At 37.5% G+C, this 21,605-nt stretch overlaps 1 long non-coding RNA gene across 1 annotated transcript in view; it reads left to right on the top strand.

The window, feature by feature from the left end:
* LOC122350958 overlaps positions 1–21,605 on the top strand; it is a 45,076-nt gene that overhangs the window by 5,472 nt on the left and 17,999 nt on the right. The window contains exon 2 of the long non-coding RNA XR_006251660.1: positions 11,683–11,818. This is a non-coding gene — a long non-coding RNA (uncharacterized LOC122350958). The remainder of the gene's footprint in view (positions 1–11,682; positions 11,819–21,605) is intronic.

Raw genomic sequence — 21,605 nt, forward strand, 5'->3', positions numbered from 1 at the left:
AGACATCAGCCGGAGAGGTACTGCAGGCCTCCAACAATCTCAGTGTGATCGCAGTGTGTCCCAGAAGATAAAGCGAGGAAGGACCATTAAGGGGAGGAAAATTGGATATCTCCTAGAAGTGGGAAAGAAAGAAAGAGGAAGGGAGAGATTGTAATTGGGAGTCTCATAGCGGATGCTGTGGATTGTGTGGAGAAATCAGTATCAAATTTAAGCCTGGGTCAAGGCTAAACTCAATCTTTGTCTGGCAAGGGATAAACCAAAGAAAGAAACGGTTCAGCTAGAGATAGAGGAGGGTCATCTTTCAAAAACAAATTTATATACAGAGATTTAAGGAACGGAATTCATCTAACGGCATCAAACAGGAACATTTAAGCCATGTAACCAAGAATATACAGATAACGCCACCAATTTATAAACTCTCACTGCTTCTTCACTGAAAAATTTCTTTAGGATGAAAATACCTTCAGGATGTATGTTGAATCCTGCATTTTGATACTTTATAAAGACAATTATTTCGGAGGAACTATTTGCATCCATGAGGAGAGGAGTATGATATGTGATACCAGAGCTCCAAATGCCCAAATACGCTATCATTTTATAAATAATACTTTTTTTGTGTCAAGAAATTTTTTTAGAGATGCAGAATTCAGAGATACCTTCAAGGATGTTTTTGCAGAAGGAAAATCTTACTGTAACTTTATTGCTGTGTATCAGAGGGGTGCCTTGTACTTTTGACTGAATGTCGATGGCATCAAAAATATCCAATTAACAGACAAAACAGACGCTGCTTTCCTCGTCCGACGTTCAAACTGTGTTTTATTGTGAATATGAGATTGATCTGAAGAACGAATGCCGAAAGAACAGATGCAGTTAATCACATTCGCTCATTAATCTCGTAATACTCCACGTAATGAATGCATAGTATAGTAATACAAAAAGCTTTCAAAGAACAAACTCAATGTTTCTTTGTTCTAAAGTGATGTTTTCGAATTAGTAGCACAAAACAGTTTTTAAAGACAACTGAATCCCAGACGTGCTGATAAATAGCCATATAACACTATACTTTTATTACCTTGCTATTCAAATTTGTCAATTAAAAAATGTGTTTTTTAATTCGGTTAAGGGTTTAATTTACTTTCAGAAGAAAGAAAGAAGAACCCCTCTCACTTGGGAAGTCATGTTGGGACTCATTTTGTGCTATTAGGGCAAATTAGAACACCAAATTATTTTCATATTGTCATATTTATTGTAGTTTCTGTTTACTGAACTATGATGAGCTCCACTTCTGAGAACCCGGAAATGTGAAAAGCATCCATATATTTTGGTCGGAGCCGAAAAAAAAAAAAAAAATCAAATCAGAAATTTGACTTGAAGACTACAACATGTTTTCATATCTTGTGCAGTGAGACTCTTACGGGAGTCTGAATTGCAATAGTCCATAAACAGATATCTTAAACCTGACGAGCTGACATAAATATGAGTCATACTGTATAATAGTACATACAAAATTAGGATCACACCGAAAGCGTCTTTTAAACAAACGCTCCTGATTTGCTCTCAGTAAAGGTCCAATGCAAAAGCCAGAAATGAATAAGCCCGACAATTGCACCATGCATCGAAAGCTACAGCACTGGACACAAATGATGACATTCATCCGCGGCAGTGTTTGAATTACTCATTCATTCAGTTTATCAGTGACGATTCAGACAGGCTTTCTGGAAATGCAAATGAACACGAAGTTGGAACAGAACAGCCGGAAATCTATTTCTAATGCGCAATAAAAGCAAATAAATAATAGTATAAAAAAAGTTCCCTATGCGTTCCTTCGCTTTCAGCGCTGCGATCGAGCAGCTATTTTTGAACTCGCGTGTCTCACATGTGCAGCACGGTTACAAGGTTAGCCACAAGGCCACACAAAACAATTATGTGCTATTGTTCCAGCTTTTCTTTTATTATTTATTCAGTAAAGGTCTCCACTCTTCCAACTCTGTTTTCAGGTCAGGTCGAGAGCTGGGTGACATTCTCAGCCATGGGGCTGAACGGTAAATGGACATTTATTGCTCGCAGCTGAGCATTATTTTTTTTTCACCCTCTGACCTCGTCTTCTGTGCCGTGCCATGTGAAGATATAATTGCTTAGACTAACTCTGGCTGTATGATGCATTCAGAAGCGAACATGCCTGTGTCTTATTCATCCGAAGGAGTCCAACATTCTTTAGTTATCTAACTTCAGGAATTTTTTCATGCAAATTTTTTTAGCATGTTTATTTATTTATTAATAACAGTGTATCAATTATTTATGAGTTATAGTGATGTTATTTTAGTTAAGCAAATTGAGGGACTTGTTATTAAAAAGCGATGTATTTTATTAAATAAATAAATATAGCAATATATAATTTTTTTGTACAGTGTTTTCTATTTCTTTATTGGAGTCACAGATCAAAAGGATTTACCGCATTAAAAACAAAACAGCTGTAAAAGATACAAAACGCAAAGCCAGGCATTTATCTTTTTTTTTCAATTTCATAATAGCAAACAAAGCTTTTATTAAATGACGAATGAAGGATTCTCACTTTTTATTTATTTTTTGTTTACAGAGCCAGAGTATGTTTGCAGCAGCAAACCAAACGCAGATTTATGAAGAGATAGAGTTTGATTGTTTGAAACATGGGTTCTTAGCAGCTGCCTGCTTTTTTTCAGTGACTGATGTATCTCACACACACACACACATTATTATATATTATACTATTAAGATGTCCTTTTTATTTATTAAAAGTAGATTTATCTCAACATTTCTGCAGGTGACAACGTACAAATTAAAGAACACAGATGCAACATCTCAAATAAGTCTGGAAATAAGTGGTGTCATCAAATAATCTTTGTCATTTTATAAATTATTTTATTCAAATGTTTAATAACATTTGCAATACATTGCATTTTGGTCTCATAATGAACTGACTCTAGCTTTTTTCTTTTTTTTTCATTTCTCTTTGTTTATAAAAATGAGCCTCACGCTGGTAGGGTGAATTTGTAATTGAGGCCAAAGTGCCCAGTCAGAAACACATTAGTCTTTCATTTAATTTAATATAATTTATTTATTTTACAGAGTACTTCATGGTGCCTTTAGCAGTTTTACATGCAGTCAATGATAGTTAGTCCTGACTATCCACCAAATATTTACCCTATAGTTTTAATTCATTTCATGAGACCGAACGCACACCGCATCATTTGAACATCTCTGTTTATTTTCCACCCTTCCTGTTCTGCCATGCCTTCATAAATGAGAGCTGAATAATGAATTATGCATAACCCAAACACTGAGCTCCGTTGCATATTTCTGTTGTCTTGTCTGAAGTATTTGACCTGATCAAATATTAATCTTTGATTCCAAAAATAAACCGGAATGCATTTCAGAAATTCAGATGATCTGTTTTCAGTTGTGCTTGTCAGACAGAGCCCATCTGGTGAGAAGGGTGGGTAAAGAGTTGTCTCGCTCATCCCTGCAAATTAGTCCCGATAAATAAACATGCTTTAAGGCAGCCGAGATTTCGAAGAGACCTTTTTGCGCATTCTTTCCATTATGCCGGTCTTATCTGTCAAATCGCTTTAAATGTAGCATTTTGCAATGCACTTTATAAACTCTTAAGTACTCTTCGTCGTCTGGATTGATTGTATCTCGGTTCAGGAAATAAATCAATTTCCTTCAAATTTACCACTGACGTTTTGAACCAGTTTAAAAATGACATGGGAAGATCTTCAAAATATTAATATTCCTCAGCGATCGTGGCTCGCCACCTTTGGAGCTTAGTGTCATCAAACCCGGTTTGGGCTCTAATGAGCTACATTAGTCAAATCCATTTTCCAGCCATATTTGGAACCGAACAAAACATTTGCTTGTGTTCTGCAGAGATCCATAGAGACATTGTTTGACGCAGGTTTCATCAAGCTTAAGAATATTTATATCTTTAAATGTCTGTCTGCTGCCAGCGAGTTTATTCTCTGCTCTTTCGACGCGAATTATCTATTCATCTTTCTCGCTCCTTTTGATGAGCCTCTGTTTACGTCTAATGAGTCTTACCAGAGTTTTCTCTGTACGTCTGTCAAATCCCACTGTTCATTTTCCAGGGTGCTTCAGTTTCCGTATTGTTTACGTACAGGATTATTTCCAGCGGGTTAGACGCAAAACGACTTGCACGTTTGATGGATTTCGAAAGATTTGGATTTGGGATTAAGCAACTGATTCATTATATGGAATCATCAGTGTCAAGGACAGGGCAGAGAAAATCACTCAGCCAGCAGAGTTTGGGAGTAGGGGTATTTGGTTTAACCCTATACTCTTGGTAACGGACCTTTTTTTCTCTGTACACAGAACAAATCTTACAATCAGGCGGTCATTTAAGACATGCAAATAGAAAAAGCAATGCTGGCACTGAACACTCTTAACATGGAAATATTACAAAATGGTCCCTTTGATTTACGGTAGTTTTCATTTGTGGTTACTGCGTGAACATGTATGCATCAAACAGGAACGCAGCTAGAATGTTGACAATAATGATGTTTATAATAACGGCTCGATATTGTGCTTTTTAAAGGTCAAGCCCTATATCTGAATTGTTAACATCGTTAGCATTGCTTAATTCGTGTTAAATAATGACAGAAAACAAAAAGATAAAATGAAAACGAACGCATGAAAAGTAAAAAAAAAAAATAAAGGATTGGCATTTTTCTGCCTACATATTTAAAAATCACTGAATGCAGCTTTTAGACATGCAAACAATGACGTTGACTTTGATTAAAAGCTGGAGACATCATGTATTGCCCAAGGCTCTTTCACACTGCAAGTTTGATACATTCATTGATCTTTGAATAGACTGGAAAAATTCAACAGATCTGTTTAAAAGCACACCGACCCAAGGTCATGAATGGTGTTATGTCTGAATTATTTGTGGTCTTTTATGCAAAAGACTTCAATCTTATTCACATTTTTCAATTAAATCCAAACATCAGTCGTAATACTAATACCACATATAAATATAAAGTATGCCTGCAATAAATATGTGAAGATAACCTGACCTGTAATTAATATGGCAAACTTTAATCCAAAATTTACATCTGTGCATTTCAAATTTTTCTATATAATTAGTGATTTTGTCATAACAATTATTCTGAACATGTTAAGAAACTGACATTTGCACTGCATGTTGTCTCTAATATCTGCTTTTCCTGGAAGAAGTTAATGCCATTTGAGGTTTGTTGTATCTCTGCTTAAAGGGATCAGTTCACCCAAAATGAAAAACCATATACTCACCCTTATGTTGTTCAAAAGCTGTATGAGTTTTGAAGATAATTTGAAGAATGTTAGTAACCTAACAGTTGCTAGATAACATGGACCTCTATAGTGTGGATATATATAATTATTTATTTATTTTTTACTTTTTGAACTATCCTCTGGAGGTGGCAAGACAATATCTTCTGTGGCCATTATATAAACATATCAAGCTATTTGTTTTTCATGCTCTCAGTTGAAATATAGATTTAGATTTCTTAAAGCTTGTCACTTTAAGTCTATACATGAACATTCGTCCTAAAACAGGAAAACCAGGAGAGAGAGAGAGAGAGAGAGAGAGGAAGAGAGAGAGAGAGCGCAGTGAAGCATCCTAATGTTTCACTTAGAGAACAGGAAGAGTAACTGTGTCACTCAAATCAATGCCCTCTAAAGTATCCATAGAGGTGGCTATCAGAATTCACACTCCAGATTTGGAGCCTCTTGAGATGGATTTTGTGAAATGATCTATTTAAAACAAAACTTCTTACTTGTGACCTTTATGCTTGGGAGACATTGCCCTCTAACTTTCACACTTGTAGTTGTTAGCTTATAGAGAACCCTGGTAACCCTTCATAAACCTTGGTAAATATAAACTTGGGTTATCTTGTTGCATATTTCACAATTCACAGCACTCTACTTTATCTGCGCCCTGGGTTAATATTTAATTTTTTTTTGCGGTTGGGTTTAGATATTTCACAAACTCTGGGTTAACGTTTGTATTTGTATATTTATGAGGTTAAAAATGTTTTTTGGACAGTTGCAGTATTCAGCCCCTACTTGACCTTCCGTGCAGATGTTGACGCATTATAGACACTTTGGCTCTCTTAAAGGATTATTTGAAAGTATAATCGTGATTATTTACCGGTCTTGTTATTATCAACTAAAACAACGTCACGGTTTGCCGTTCAACCAGAGCACATGCTGCTCACGAGAACTCACGAGACTAACGTATCTCTGACGCGCGTGATGCATTCGTCCTGCAACGTCTGCTGGAACGGCTTCATGTTCATGTAGTGGAAATGAGAGAATAAACATTACTTTTGAAATATGAATATTGTTTGATTCGCTACGGGAGGCCTTTTCTGTACTGGGACCTTTTGATATGGATGCACATACTTTATTTTACGTGTTTTGGACCGCTGAACACAAACACCCTTGATAACGCTTAGAACAGCCAGGACAGTTTTTAATATAACTCCGATTGGATTCGTCCGAAAGTAGAAAGCCATATACACCTAGGATGCATAGAGGGTGAGTAAAACACAGGGAATTTAGAATTTCTTTGGATTGACTACAAGCCTTTAATAACCTTAGTCTCTGCAATACAAGCACACATATTTATAAGAGCAAGTCACAAATCGATGATGGTAAAAGCAGTACAAATGAATTGTCAGTGTCAAGAGAGACACTTAGATCTCTGTTCACATGTTTTTTGTCCAAGTTGCCCTGGTAACAAGTACATCATCAGCTCTCATGCCTTTGCCAAAATACATATCCCTTCTTTTCTCAATGAAAAACATTTTTATGCAACTGCAGAGGACGGCGAGTGTGCCGCTTCAGCCTTACACAAACAATATCACGCTCTCGTTTGAACTCTAACCACACAATGATAGATTTGACAGCCATTGAATGCCACTCTCTTTTTTAGCAGGGCTTAGGACATTTATCAAACTGATTCTGCCCATCTGTAGCTCAAAGACCAGCACCCTTGATGCTTTTGTACACCAGCCTGATTGTTATCATAGGGCTCGTAAGATAAATCCAACCGAAGGCAGCTTTTATTGAATCTTGCTATAAAAAGACAGGTGCATCCGCACCCACGCGTACAGCGAGAGGCTTTATACCCCATATCATGTTGAAGGTCACGTCTAAGGACTATGCTAATGAGGTGTCATCAACATATTTTCATGATTATCTTTGTACATTCTCGGCGTTGGTCATTGTACTCAGGACAAGGGTAAGGGAAGATCGTCAGCCTCGTAAGCATGAAAGGCTAATTGTCACCTACAGCAACGATCCCAGTTGCCATATACCGAGCTATAAAAGGGATCCTCACTCTGAGCACTAAGTCAACAAAGTGGCAGTTATTGAGATTCATGCTACCTTGTCCCTGCAGGTGTGCCATTTTGTGTAATTTTCAGTCTTCTTTATAGTCTGTAAATGCCCCTGTGTGTACACCTGACTGATCTTTACCTCAGTCACCTTCCTACCTGTCCACAACTTCAGCGTTTGACATTTGGCTTTTCAGAAGCTTCCTGTCTGGGAGGCCTCCGTAGTGCACACCAAAAGGCTGTTTTAACACTGTATGTATGTGTGTGTGTGTGTGTGTGTGTGTGTGTGTAAAAGAAGAGAGACGAGACTCGTCAATAGAGACTTCTCGCCTTCTCAAGGCTGTAAACAAGGACTTGAGGGAGAAGTTACAAGCTATCGCCATATGGGGGAGCAGTGGTTCTACACCATTTTTTCTTGTTGGTGCACAATTTTAAAAACACAGATCCTCTGCCATTTGTCTAAATCAAAGAATCTTGAGCTGAGAATGACATGACTGGGTCCCTTCAGCCGGCGTAACTGCAAAAGTGTATAACATCTTTTTGACAGCCTTTGCAATTGAAATGAACATTAAACCAACCATCAGAGTTCCCTTATTTAAAGTTGTGTCTCAGCAAATCAGTATCTGAGACTATGGAGGATTGGTATTTGAGTCAATGACATGATTTTTTAATAATGTATTTATTTATTTATATAATCCTATCCACTGATTTATTAAAAAAAATACAAAAAAATACACCAAAATAATGAAAAAAACCCATGGCATGGCATAGCACGCAATGGTTTTTTTCCCTAGTGTTTTCTAATTATTCTAATTTTTTCTTTGATATTATGAGAGCTCATGACATTTTGAACTTGGAAATATGCATACAATGACTTGAGTACACTTCTTCTTTGATGAGAATCTTTCTTATGTAAATTTTCATATTAAAATTCCTTTTTAAAAAAAAAAACTGTCCTGATATATATTATATTATATTATATTATATTATATTATATTATATTATATATTAAAATAAATATCTTAATGGGACTTTATTAATTATTTTTTTATAAAAATGTATTTACTTTAAATTTATTTACTTTATTAATATTTGAAAAATGTTTTCCCAGCAAATCAAAGTCATCTGGTGTGCCAAGTCATAGAAAATTCTTTGCAAGAAATACATTTCACCATGAAAAATATATTCAAAAACTTAACATTTTGAATTGGTAAGTTAATGTTTTAAAGACTCTCCATTTGGAGGCTACCTGAGTGTACCTACTACGAAAACATAAATGTATGTGTTTCTAAAAAAAATACTGGAGCTGTCTCTCCTGATAAATATTGTATTCCACACTCCCATCTCTTATTTCATACTGTCAAAGAGGAAAACCGCACTGCATTTCTCTCTCATAACCAGCTGTGAACCAGCCTTGCGTGAACACACACACCAATTCCAGTATGTTTATTTGCTGTGCGCTCTAGTGTGAAACAAGCTCTCACACCTGTCGAAACTTCAACCCCTCCTCCTTTCTCCTGCCTCTCTTGATGGCATGAACTGTGCTGATGCAGTTGCTAAAAATCTCCCTCTTGCATATAGTCACTGAAGGAGATGTGTGGAACTCCTCTGGGCCGACTGTGGCAGATCATTTTTGTTCTTTATGTTCTTCTAAAAAACTCAAATAGAGTTACAAACTCCATAAACAAGTCGTTGCTGTGTCTTATAAGAGTTCCTTTGATAAATCCAGTTTAAAACATATTAAATAAGTAAAAAGTAGTAAAAAGTTTTATTTGCTGATTTAATGACTATAATATCATGTAATTATCATATAATTACATACTAAAAATCCTAACACCTTGAATACATGTGTAAACATGATTATTTTCATGATTTTTTTCCATTTTCAAAATATGGCAATGCTTTATTTTAGGGTCTTTAACTAGTTGCTTATCATCATGCATGTTACTACAACATTAGCCATTTATCATTAGTAATTAAACACATATCAATGCCTTATTCTATATTACCTTATTCCACATCCCTAATCCTACCCAATACCTAAATCTAACAACTGTGACAATGTGTCTTAACAGTGTGTCTGAGAAGGTCTTAAAAATGATCCTATCTGTTATTGACATTCATGAGGTTGTGCAAAAATTTTGCTCTATGATATTCGTTCCCTGTTTAATGTTTTTTAATTTCTGCAGGTTTATGCATATTGGTTGCATCATTTGTTTTTGGTAATCTCACCACATGAGTTTTTAAATTATTAATTAGAGAAGCAGTTTTTAATCTATCTATCTATCTATCTATCTATCTATCTATCTATCTATCTATCTATCTATCTATCTATCTATCTATCTATCTATCTATTTATCGTTTGACCGAAAGAAAACCAGTTCATAAATGTTACATGAAGCACATTTTTTAGGTTACATTGCACGCATTTAAAACACAACAGCAGCAAGAGAAAAATGTGCATACTTCACGCCTTGCTGAGTTCGCCAATCCACGGCTTCTCGCACAAACCCCAAAGGAGCGTTCTCTTACTCCAAGGTGGTTCTCCCCCTTTAGTTTTCTCCCCCCTCTCCCTTCCTTCTGCTCCTTCCATCCATCGCTCTTCCACAGTGCATGAGGAACAGGCTAGGCAAGTAATGAGGCACATTAGCGCTCGCTCCAGATAAAAGAAGAACACTGGTGAAGTGTTTAAGATCCCTATCACACACGGAGAGAAAAGGAGGGAGAATTCTAGAGGTCTGGACACAGACTGAGCCTCCATCAGTCGAGATCACAGATAGAATAAGAAGCTTTGATCACAGATCCAGGGTCAGTGAATGGTAATCTACAGTCGCTGTAAGAGGGACTAGCTTAGAGCTGGAGGATGATTTCATTGAGAGATCAATGGGAACAAGTCCTTTAACTTCAGGTATTGGGTAAACTTTAAAACAGGTGCTTGTCCAATAGCCAGAATATGTTAAGGTACAACTAAACTGAATTTATGTGAAAAATCTCTATCTATTTCTATCCCATTTTCTAAAGGACACAAGCGTGTGCTGGTTTTCAAACGGCTTTTAGATCATTCCTATCCAACAAAACACTGGAGATTTATAGAAAGAAATCCTTGAAGCACATCCCTAGGTTTAAAAAAAAAAAACATTGCATGCAATAGAAGTCAACCCACACAGAGGCTTTCAGAAACATGGGTTTATGCTTGCAGGCTGAGAGCTTGACTTCAATGTGAAATGAAGGTTAAAAGTCTGTGCAATTGAACCATCTTGGGGCGAGTGACATAGGTTACAGAAAGTTTCTGCTGATACAGTTCATTTCCTTCTGCAAACCCCTGCGACATGACACAAGAAGTCACAAATGTGGCTCTGTACATGTTTTAAAATGAATTATTCACGTAAGTTAAGTGCTCCTTGATGCCATTGCGGTCAGAAATGCACTGTTTTTATTTCATATTCCTGAAGGTGGGATAAATTCTGTTAACCCGGCGATTTTTTCCAGATGACTGTAACCATCTCCTCCTTGTTTTTGGTGCTGACCTTATGATTGTGATGCCCACTACTTTTAAAGGGTGGGCACTGGTGGTGTCTATCAAAATGACATTGTAAGTTGACTTGCTCACTGATGTACCTGATGATATTAGATAAAAAGTAACACTTCAGTTTAGGGACCACTATCAATCACTAATAATTAGCTGCTTATTACCGTGCGTATTGCTAGTGTATTGGCTGTTTATTAGTGCCTATAAAGCACCCTTATTCTGCATGAGCATGTTTCAGATCCCTTACTCTCACCCCATCCCTAAATTTAACACCTAACTATATTAACTATTCATAAGCAGCATCTTAGGAGTTTATTGATGCAAATGCTAGTTAATAGTGAGAACTTCTGACATTAATAGCTCAAAATTTTGATAACAAGACATTTTGATGGCTGTATATCTCCCATAACGTTGCCTCATTTGGATTGTTGCCTTTATAGATGTATTAGTATATACAAGTTCATTGCACTGATGAAACACACAAACACACACACACACACACACACACACACACACACACACAGAAAGCATTGCTGGGAACAGAGCAATAAATGAGATAACTCTCCTTTACATTATTGACGCTTAAAATCACCGTTCACTTTGTGTTTCTGTGCTTGTCGAATGTAAAATGGAGATCGAAAGATTTTTTTTCCCCTGTCTACAAGTGCAAGATGATCGAAGCGCTAATTAATGCTCAAGCAAATAACCCACCTTAATTACTCTTGATTGCGCATGTTAGCAGCCCACCCTTAATTTTGTTTATTTTTTCACTCCTAGTTTATCTTGTGAGGAGTTTATCAAGGTCTGCTGAAGGGAGGCCACATGATGGTGATGTGGAAGAAGGCTGAACATTATGTTCTGCATCCATTTTGCTCCTTTAAATACGACTAAAGATGTGCTACCAGTTGAAGCGGTATGTTTTTTTCCCCCTCTTCACAGTCTTTCCTTTGCTAATGCACTTCACAAGGAGACTATTTAGTGCTGTTAGCTGACCTTCATTGTTTTTGGCTCAAATAAAACTTCCACTTCTGAGAACATCTTGTTGTGACCTGCACCCTCGTCTTTCTGGATGCAGGTCACAAAAGAACAACACAAGAAGAAAAAGAACAACAAAACTCTAACATCACAATAACTTAAGAAGCTTAGGGTCTTTGAGGCGCTGTGCCCCTAGGGAGCTACATACATCTCAAACAAACACAAATTGTGCCAGCGAAGAGCGCAAACAGGCAAAAATGAAAAGAAAAACGAAGTAAACCGAGGTGCAGAAAAATACAGTGCTGGAAATAATACCTAATTCCTTGTAAATCTTGACATCCAGGAACACAACTTATCTTCCAATGTCAAAATTAAACCTGAAATCTAAACATTTATAATTACATTTGTAACACTCAATATTCATCAAAACTGAACTTTGACTTTCATCTATGGAAAAAATGTGACTAATGCGCCAGAGTATTGAATAATGAATAACATGCCAACGGCTTATTGAGTTAGCAGTATCATTTAGTTTTTTTGTGTCCCTTCTGACAGGAAGTCCATGCATAGTAGAAACTAATTTTGTTCCTTGTCGCAAAATAACGGAATGATACGGATCCCTGTCGTGTCTCGTCACTGCTTTTATTTATTCGGACACCTACACGCTTTTCTGAAGTGGCTTTGCTTCCCGCTGCAAGAAGGTTCCAAATAAACTACAGGAAGAGAGGTGACATTTTTGAAATCCGACAGCAGTGTCTGAAACATAGACAGGTTCACCACGGCTTAACAGGAAAACAAACTTGTAAGTTTCCTGCCATCTGTTTTGAGGCCTGGCAGGACACTGTATAGTAGGCTATAAATAAAGAGAAAAATACAGATTCAGATGCAGAAATGACTGTCACTCCAAGATCCCAGTGCTATGAGACCAGGAAAGCATGACGGCCTAAAACCAGCCAAACATGGGGGTCACCCTCAGTTAATGTCGCCTATCCTGCTCATGACAAGATCACAAATGTGTTCTTTGTTTTTATGTAAGTTTTCAATATGACCATTCATATAGGTATATATATAGGTATTATCTAATGGTTTGCAGCTATCACATTCAAACACGCAGCCTGTCTCTGGTGTCTTTTTAATTTGAAATTGCCTTTTTGTCTAAGACAATATTCAAATGCCTTCTTATCTAATCTGATGGGATATATTTTTAATATTGTACAGATTTCTTAGGAATGTACATTTAGAAAAACAGAGTTTCTTATGCACCTAGTGTGCATAAAAGCACAGAACCATCTGAAATGCTACACAGAGTGCTTAAGGCTAAAATAAATTTTAGTTTCAACTGCAGTATTTTGTGAAGGGACACCAGTGACCATCTGGCTTCACTTGGTGAAAGTAAAAAAAAAACATTCTCTTAGTGTTTCAGAATAATGTTTAGGCTATATTTTTACTGTTAGCTGTAAATATCCTCAGCAGATCATCTGGATCTGATAATACATTTGTAGTTATATAACAGTCCTGTAGCTCAAACATCACATGGTGTTAGCAACGCCAAAGTCATGGGTTTGATTTTTAGTGAATTCAAGAACTTATGCGTTACCTGAATGCAATTAGAAAGTTGCAAGAAGCAAGTAAGAAAAAATACAAATGGTAATATGCAATGAACCACATAATTGTGGATAGATAGGCTTATGAAGAGAAAATGATCTTTTGACCGTGCATCTGGATAAACATTGGTGGAAGCATCAGCTAAATTGACATCTTCAAAAACATGAATAAAGCTAGACAAAGGAACGCATAATGGAAGTAATGACGAAGAAAATGCGACATTAAATGTGGGTTATAGTTTTGCTGTGTCGAGTTGCACTTTGATGTCCAATGTAAAACCTGAAGAAAAAATCTTAAAGATACATTACAAAACTGTATTGTTACTGAATGTATGTGTGTGAGAAAAGCAGAGAGCGAGAGAGGACAGAGACATTCATATTAACATGTTAATGATGCCTCAAACCATCTGTTTGATGATGGAGGAATTCTCTGCACTCATTCGTTCTCTCTCTCTAGTGGCTAAGGGCTTTAGGGAGAACACCGCGATGCTTGTGTGTATAAGTCCATATGGAGCTAATGTTGCGTGAGAAACTGGCATCTTAAGTGGTTTTTAATCACAATACTGACATCCAAATAGCTACAGGTTGGAAACGGAAGACTTGTAGAAAGAAAGATGAGAGACGAATAATTAATTAAAAATGAAAGGCCTGTCATCCTTTACTGACTCTCGTGTCATCAAACCCGTATGACTGTTTTTCTTATAACAATAAGAGATGTTTGGTAGAATGATTGTACGCTATAAAAAATGCTCAACCCTCTGGATAGTAACCCAGCAAAGTAACGCAGTACCTTACTAACTTTTAATAAGAAGCAAATTAGTAGTACACTAACAAGTACACTTCCATGATGTAATCGTTCGTGCACTAATTTTGTACTTAATAGACTAAAAATGATTCTTTAGTAATTACTAAGATAAACCCAAGATCATCTAAGTGTATTCAACTGTGCTATTTTGAGACACCATGAATATGAACTAAAATGCACTTTTAGCATACTACCTTTGTATTTAAAAAATATATATATTTTATTACCACTTGCAGCACACTTGAGTGCACTATTGTATGAAAGATGGTTTCAAGCACTAAAGAAATATTTTTAGTATATTAAGTACAAAATTTGTGCGCGAAAATAGAGCACTTTAGTTACATTATGGAAATGTACTTGTTTTTTTGCCTGTGTAATAGAATTGGACCTTAAAATGAAGTTTGATCTTTATTTCTTAACCAGGGCTCCCTTTTGAGGGAGCTTTGATGTTGCTACAGGAACACATATGTCTGAAGCATGTGTAGAAACATGGTCAATTCTTTATGCAGAAGTCCTATGACTGTTGATAACTGGAAGCATTATATCACTGAATACCTGAATCTTAACAGTGTTCGATAGCAGAATTACCAATAGCAAATATGTACGTTTAACGGCTTCAAAAACAGCAATGTTACCATGTTAAGAATTTTCATGCATTTCAGTTACAAAACTACTTTATTGATAGTCGCAAGCTATATAGCCTAAAATATTGCCTAAAACTTTAGCAAATAAGCACCACTTCCATCCAACAAGTCAAACAGAACAAAATCACTTTCTGATAAGCCTGCACTAGAAATCACTAAGAAAAGCAGGGGAATATAATCATTTTCATATACAATAAATTATTTGTGCCTCAGAGCAAGCAGACAAGACAATGAATGCGGCCATTGCTTTTGGAGCTGGATGCTGCTGTTTGGGAACACAGTCATTCATTTAGTCAATTTCTTGGAGGCAATTAGAGATATAGTTTGACGACAGACTTTGCTTGGGCGTATGAGAATAACAGTAAAAATATTTCAGATGGCGTGAAATGACATTGGTCTGCTGGATAGTCGGGTTTTGTTGTCCCATAGCGCAAAGGCACATTTCTTTTTTGATGCGCTTGGAGGAATTTATTTACAAAATGCATTTCCATCCCCCATTATTTTGCTCCAATTCTTTCGCACAAAAACCACCTTATGCGAAAATAAAATTCTGGGATTTTTATTAAGAATTTGGCATTTCCATCACTTGTTTCTCATGCGATACTTTACACAATTTTAAAAGCGTGATGGAAAGCTGGGCATCGACTACAGATTTATCTTTCCAGGCCACAAAACATATGGCACACTTCCTGAAGGATCGAAAAGAATTGGTTTGTTGATGGATTGTACAATAAGTGGGTTTGATTGCAGGTGTTCCACCTTATCATCTGTAGCCACCTCCAGCGCAGAAGGTGAACTCACGGTGATAATAGCAACAATTGCCAAAATAATAGAAGATTTGCTCGCTTCCGTTTATCAAGGTAAGTATTACTTAAGAGTATGGAAGCTTTGGATTTTTTCCCTAGCACCTGTGGTCACTGGCTTTCTAGCCATTTTAGAGGTCACACAGGATGCACCTCTGGGGGTCATTGATGCTTAGCAGTTAACTCCTGGCTCATAGAGTTGCCTGCCGATCATGATGACGTGTAATGCAGGCACCATTTTATAGGCACAAACCTTCCATGTGGATGTCATAGTTTTTCATATGGCACTTTTCCACTGCATGGTATGATTTACTTTTGAAGGGTTTCCTACTGGGTACCGTTGCCAAAACGCGACATGTTAACTCTACTGATCCCTGATTGGCTGTAGAGAATCATCATTATTCTTATTATGCTCTGTCACTCTTCCACAACCTACCTGTTCTGAGGCTTGTAGGCTATATTAACCACCGGTATGCTAGAGCCTGCGTTTAGCATCGTCAATAAAAGAAATAAAGTGTGTGCTGCAGAAAACACGGTTCATGCCTGCAGCTTGCGCACAACAGCCCTGAATGCAGGCTGTATCAGCAGTCAGTAAGAATAAAACGCAGATAACTGCTCTGAAAGGACATCAGGAATGGGATATTGTTTAGACCGCCCGCTTCAGTTCAGATAACACCAGAGTTACCAACCGCTATTGCGTTTTATTCAGGAATTTATTACCGCGTTGCACAAAATATAGTCGGATGCGGTGGTTCGCGGGAATCTCTACTCGGTCTGCATTTTTAATGAGATGAAGATTTCACATGTATATAGCGGGGCACAAATACAAATTAAATTTGAACACGTTTATAACATTTCCACATGCTAAAATAACAATGTTTACAAAAATTCTTATTATATCATTGCTGTAACATCACTGTGTAGAGAAAAAAAATTGTGTGGCTATTAAAACTATTATTTTTAACTATTGCAAAAGTAAATTTTTAACTATTGCAAAAGTCGACTCGTTTCTTAGAGTTTATTTAAAATGAGACACATCTTTTTTATTATTTTTATATATATTTTTTTACAATTATTTTATTCTCCAAATATAGTTATATAGTTCTGCTATGCTTTTTTGCTTTGCTAAAAAAAGTGTTGGGTTGTTCTCCACTCTGCCCTACACACACGGAAGGATCATGAATGCATTTTCTGCGCTGAACCCATCGATGAATTTAACAACACGCACAGCTCGGATTACAGATTACAGTAGCCGTGCAGAAGTGAGTGTGTTTGAGTTTTTATCGACATATTTAATAAACTCATTAACTTCTATAAATGTAGAAATTACAACTAATATTTTAATATCTCCCATATTCAACTTTTTATTAAGAATAAGCTGATAGCTCATTGTTTTTTTGTTATTTTTTAAATCTCAAATATTTTGGTGAATATAGAAAATACTTGTCTAGGTGGGTCGTGGAATGGAAATGTTTGGGAACCACTGGTTTAGATGACTGTGATAATTGTTTTGAAAGCAATTACATTACATAAAAAAAATGATTTGAAAAATTGATTGCGAAAAACTGTAATAAAAATGCACTGTAGTTGTACTAAACCTGTATACTTAAAGTCTGCTTGTATTTAATGCACTTTAATTTTGGTAGAAATAGCGCTGAAGATAGATAACTAAAGATATGCTGAAATATATTTGGTTGCACTAAAAAACTATTGCAAGTAGGTACACTTTTTAATATCTTGCATTTAAGAAATGATATTATTCAAAGATCCTCATCAGTAGTGGCATTACAGTGGCTTAATATTAAGAAATGTGCATTGTGCACAAAAATGCTCCAACGTCTTGAGAAATATGACAATAACTATGTTAATAAGTTTGAACTATTCACACACAGTGTTGTAAAATGTTTATTGCATTATTTTAGTAGTGTGTGCTGTCATGATGGTGTTTTGCGTATTTGTATGACACATTTCCCCCTACATATTTAATAATATTTTATTTCTCATGTGGCGTTCTCTTTACTACCTGTGTCAATATTAAAGGTGTAAAGAAAAAAAATAGTATTAGCATGTAGCAGCATTAAAGTCTAAAACTGTAAATGTTTTACTATTTTACTGTATTTTATTGATTTATTTAGATTTTTTTACAGATCCTTAATTTTTACATTTACTATTCCTTCAAGACACATTGTCTTTCTTTTTCTTTTTTTTTTTTCATTTTATTTCTTTTGGAATGACTTTTGGGAAATGCTTATTTTTCTGCATCTAGAACATTCTGTATGACCTTCAGAGATTGGAGCCTTTTCATCCTGCATTCAAACTCTAATTCACAGCTCTTTGTGACTTCTAGCACAAGTGCTAATTGATCGAGCAGCAGAGTGTCTTTCACCTCCCGCTACGCAACTGCTCTTGAGATAAAAGCCAGCAGATACGAGAGAATAGATTTGCTTCTCTTTTCCATGCACAGTTCTGATGAGAATTTGTTATTGTCATTTACACAGGAAGCAGGAGTTTCCTGTGAGATTGTGGCCTACCTAAATTGGAGCAACAGTACGAAGTCATATTTATTTGGGATATCAAGGATAAAACATGAGCCTAACACAAACAGTGCATGCTTTCAGATCCACAATAAGACCAGACAACAGAAATGATCTCTCCTGGCATGAGAGCAACATAAACACTAATGCATTTCTCAAATTTCCGTCTGAACATAGTCTAGCAAACAAAAAGGAGAACCTCTTTCTGAAAAACAGAATAAAAAAATAATTGAATTAGAATGCAATGAAAGCTGAAAGGAAATGGAATAGAATGACATCAAACTTGAATTAAATAGAAGAGACCTTGACAGAAGGTGCTCTTTTTACAATTGTGGTATAGTTTTCTGTGTTATGAGTTTTCAGTGGGGAAAAAAAAGGTCAGATGACTAAATCCAGTAAAACTGCAATGTGACTTGAGAGTATAATTATATCACAGTAATAAATTGTTTAAGCGTATACGTGAGTGTCTATTCTGCTATTTCAAAATGACCTGATACTGAGTGAATTCAGTTTAGTATTATTTAAATTAGCTTTTATTTTTTATATTTGTAATTTTAATTTTGTTTAACACTTTTCTTTAGCTTATCTTAAGCCACATTTGTCATTTTCATTTCACTATTTTATTTTATTTCTGCGTATATTCTTTATCTTGGACCTCATTATTGTTAGTCTTGGTGAATCAGAAAATTTAAAGAAATATTTTGCCCCAAAAAGGATAATTACCCTATATTTTACTCACCCCGAAGCCACCCTAGGTGTATATGACTTTCTTCTTGCAGGTGACTTTTTTAAAAGTGTTTCAGTGGGAGCACCGTCCTGCCCCATATTTCAGCACTAACTGGGTGCGCTCCATCGAGAGATGTGCCATCATACTTAGCGAGTCCAACTTCACACCGAGAAAAGAGATTCTCTGCACAAGGGAGAGCTTGTTCTTTTCCCAGTTGACCTGACACCTCAACTGGCTGAGGTGCTGGAGCACCACGGTCCCTCTGATCGCACAACTGCTCTTGAGACTAGGCCAAAATGAGCAAATCGTTGAAGTAATTGAGGATCCTTATGGCCACTTCCCGTAATAGGGTAGGGGCACACTCCGCGACCTTCATGAAGACGCGGGTAGACAGGGACAGCCCCAAGGGGAGGACATTGTACTGCCATGCTCAACCCTTGAACTCAAACCATAGAAATGGTATGTGTCTAGGAAGAATTGAGACATGAAAGTACGTGTCCTTCAGGCTGACCGCTGCAAAACAATCCTGTGGCTGAATGCATTTGGTAATGCATTTCTGCATCAACATTTTGAACGGAAGCTTGTGAAGGACCCGATTCAAAACATGCAGATTCAGGATTGACCGAAGGCCACCTCTTTTCTTTGGCACGATGATGTAAGGGCTGTAAAACCCCGACCTCATCTCGGCTGGAGGGACTGGCTCAGAGAGTAATCTCCTTGCGCAATACACAAGCGTCTCGGACTGCCACCAAAGTCTCGAGAACAGCACTGAACCTGGTAGGCCGCCGGGCAAACCGAATCCTATAGCCAAGTTGGATTGTCCAAATGAGCCAAGCTACGCACCCAGCCTCAATGTCACGGCACCAGTGATGTCACCGACCTGCCGGTGCAGTGGTGGGCAGTGAGACTAGATGGAACAGAAGGCATTGCATCCTGACTGCCCTGCCCTGGTCCCAAAAGGGGGTGGGGAATTTAAGTTAGGGGGTGGGGCCTCAACAGGGTCTCAGCACGGGCGAGCTGATGCAGGCTTGACTCGCGACAGGCAGGCTCAGGCAGGGTGGGAGCTCACGCACGGGGCCAAGATTTGCTGGATCACCTCAGTCTGTCGTTGAGTCTGCTTGGCGAAGTCCTCGACAGTGACCTGATGAAAGCCCATCCCCCGAGGCTGTGATCGACATCTGATCGCGGTGCTCCAAACAAACGCCGAAACCACAGCGAGGCAGCTCCGACGAATCACCAGGGGGCTGCTAGGGACAGTCACTGCATGACGCGTGAGAGGTCCGCAGGGACGGATCCGACGGAGAAGCTCTCACGGTTACCATCAGATCACCCAAAGTGTCAGCTGGTGGTCCTGAGACAGGGAAACCAGGACTGGTGGCAGCTGAAGGCTCAGCTAAACTATCCTGAAGGATAGAAAGGTGCAATCGCAGGAATGACAGAGGCATGGACTCGCAATGAGCACATAACTCCTCCCCAAACATGTCCTCAGTATGCTAAATTTCCAGACACTGCATACAACAGTCATGGACGTCATTGGAAGACAGGTAATGACCAAACCCAAGAGGACACCACCGAAACGGCATCTTTAATAAGACGTGAGTCAACCGTGTTTAGAAACTGTTCTCTTATTCCTACCGCCACATGAACAGTTTCTTTTCCAGCTTTCTCTGGTAGCGAAAGTGCCAGTACAGCCAACATGCAGCACTGGGCTCCGAAACAAAATCTGATGAGTGGTTACACCTGTCGCCTATTTATACCTGTGTGATGGGGAGGGGGCTCAGGTTTAGTTAGCCCCTTGCCAAATTTCATTGGTGTTTTCTCTTAATCAGAGTTAATAAGGGCTCCAAGGGACCCCAGTCTGTCATCACGACAAAACTCATAGTGACTGACAGTCAGGGAACAATGTAAAATTACTGCCTGTTGCATGCAAAAAACAAAAACCTGAAAAAGTGACAAGGTCAGCTGTTGACATGGTCCTAAGATGTTTTGTCAAGTATTGTAAATGTATATAATATGGACAAAAAATTGGGGCACCTGGCTATTACACCAACAAAGAATCTAATGACATTACTATCTAAATACATTTCCATTAATATAGAGTGGCTCCCTCCTTTTTTTTAGCTGTAATAGCTTCCACTCTTCTAGGAATGCTCTCCACAATATTTTGTGCAAACCAGTCAAGTTTAACTATCTATCCTTGTCTTTATGGACCTTGGTGCACTACGGCACAGTCAGGCTAGAAACTCAGACTTGCCCATCAGATGCTTTACGCCACTCCATTTAACAAATGGCATCATACTTGCTGATATGAGGCATGGAATCTTATTCCATGAACCCCTCACTGCACAATTTTTGTGCTAATATTAATGTCATTGGAATTTTGAAGTCTTCTGGAAGCAGTAGATCATCTGCCACTTTTTACGCACTATGCACCTCAGTACTCCGTGACCACGCTCTGTAACTTTATTTGGTCTTCCACTTCATGACTCAGCAGCTGCTGTTACTAAGCACTTTCACTTTCCAGTAATACCACTTATGACTATTATGGAATATCTTTGCAGGAATTAAATATTGTGAATCGAATTAGTGGCTATTTATTATTAGTGGC

This window comes from Puntigrus tetrazona, chromosome 1 (genome assembly GCF_018831695.1).
Source record: "Puntigrus tetrazona isolate hp1 chromosome 1, ASM1883169v1, whole genome shotgun sequence".
Taxonomy (NCBI): Eukaryota; Metazoa; Chordata; class Actinopteri; order Cypriniformes; family Cyprinidae; genus Puntigrus; species Puntigrus tetrazona.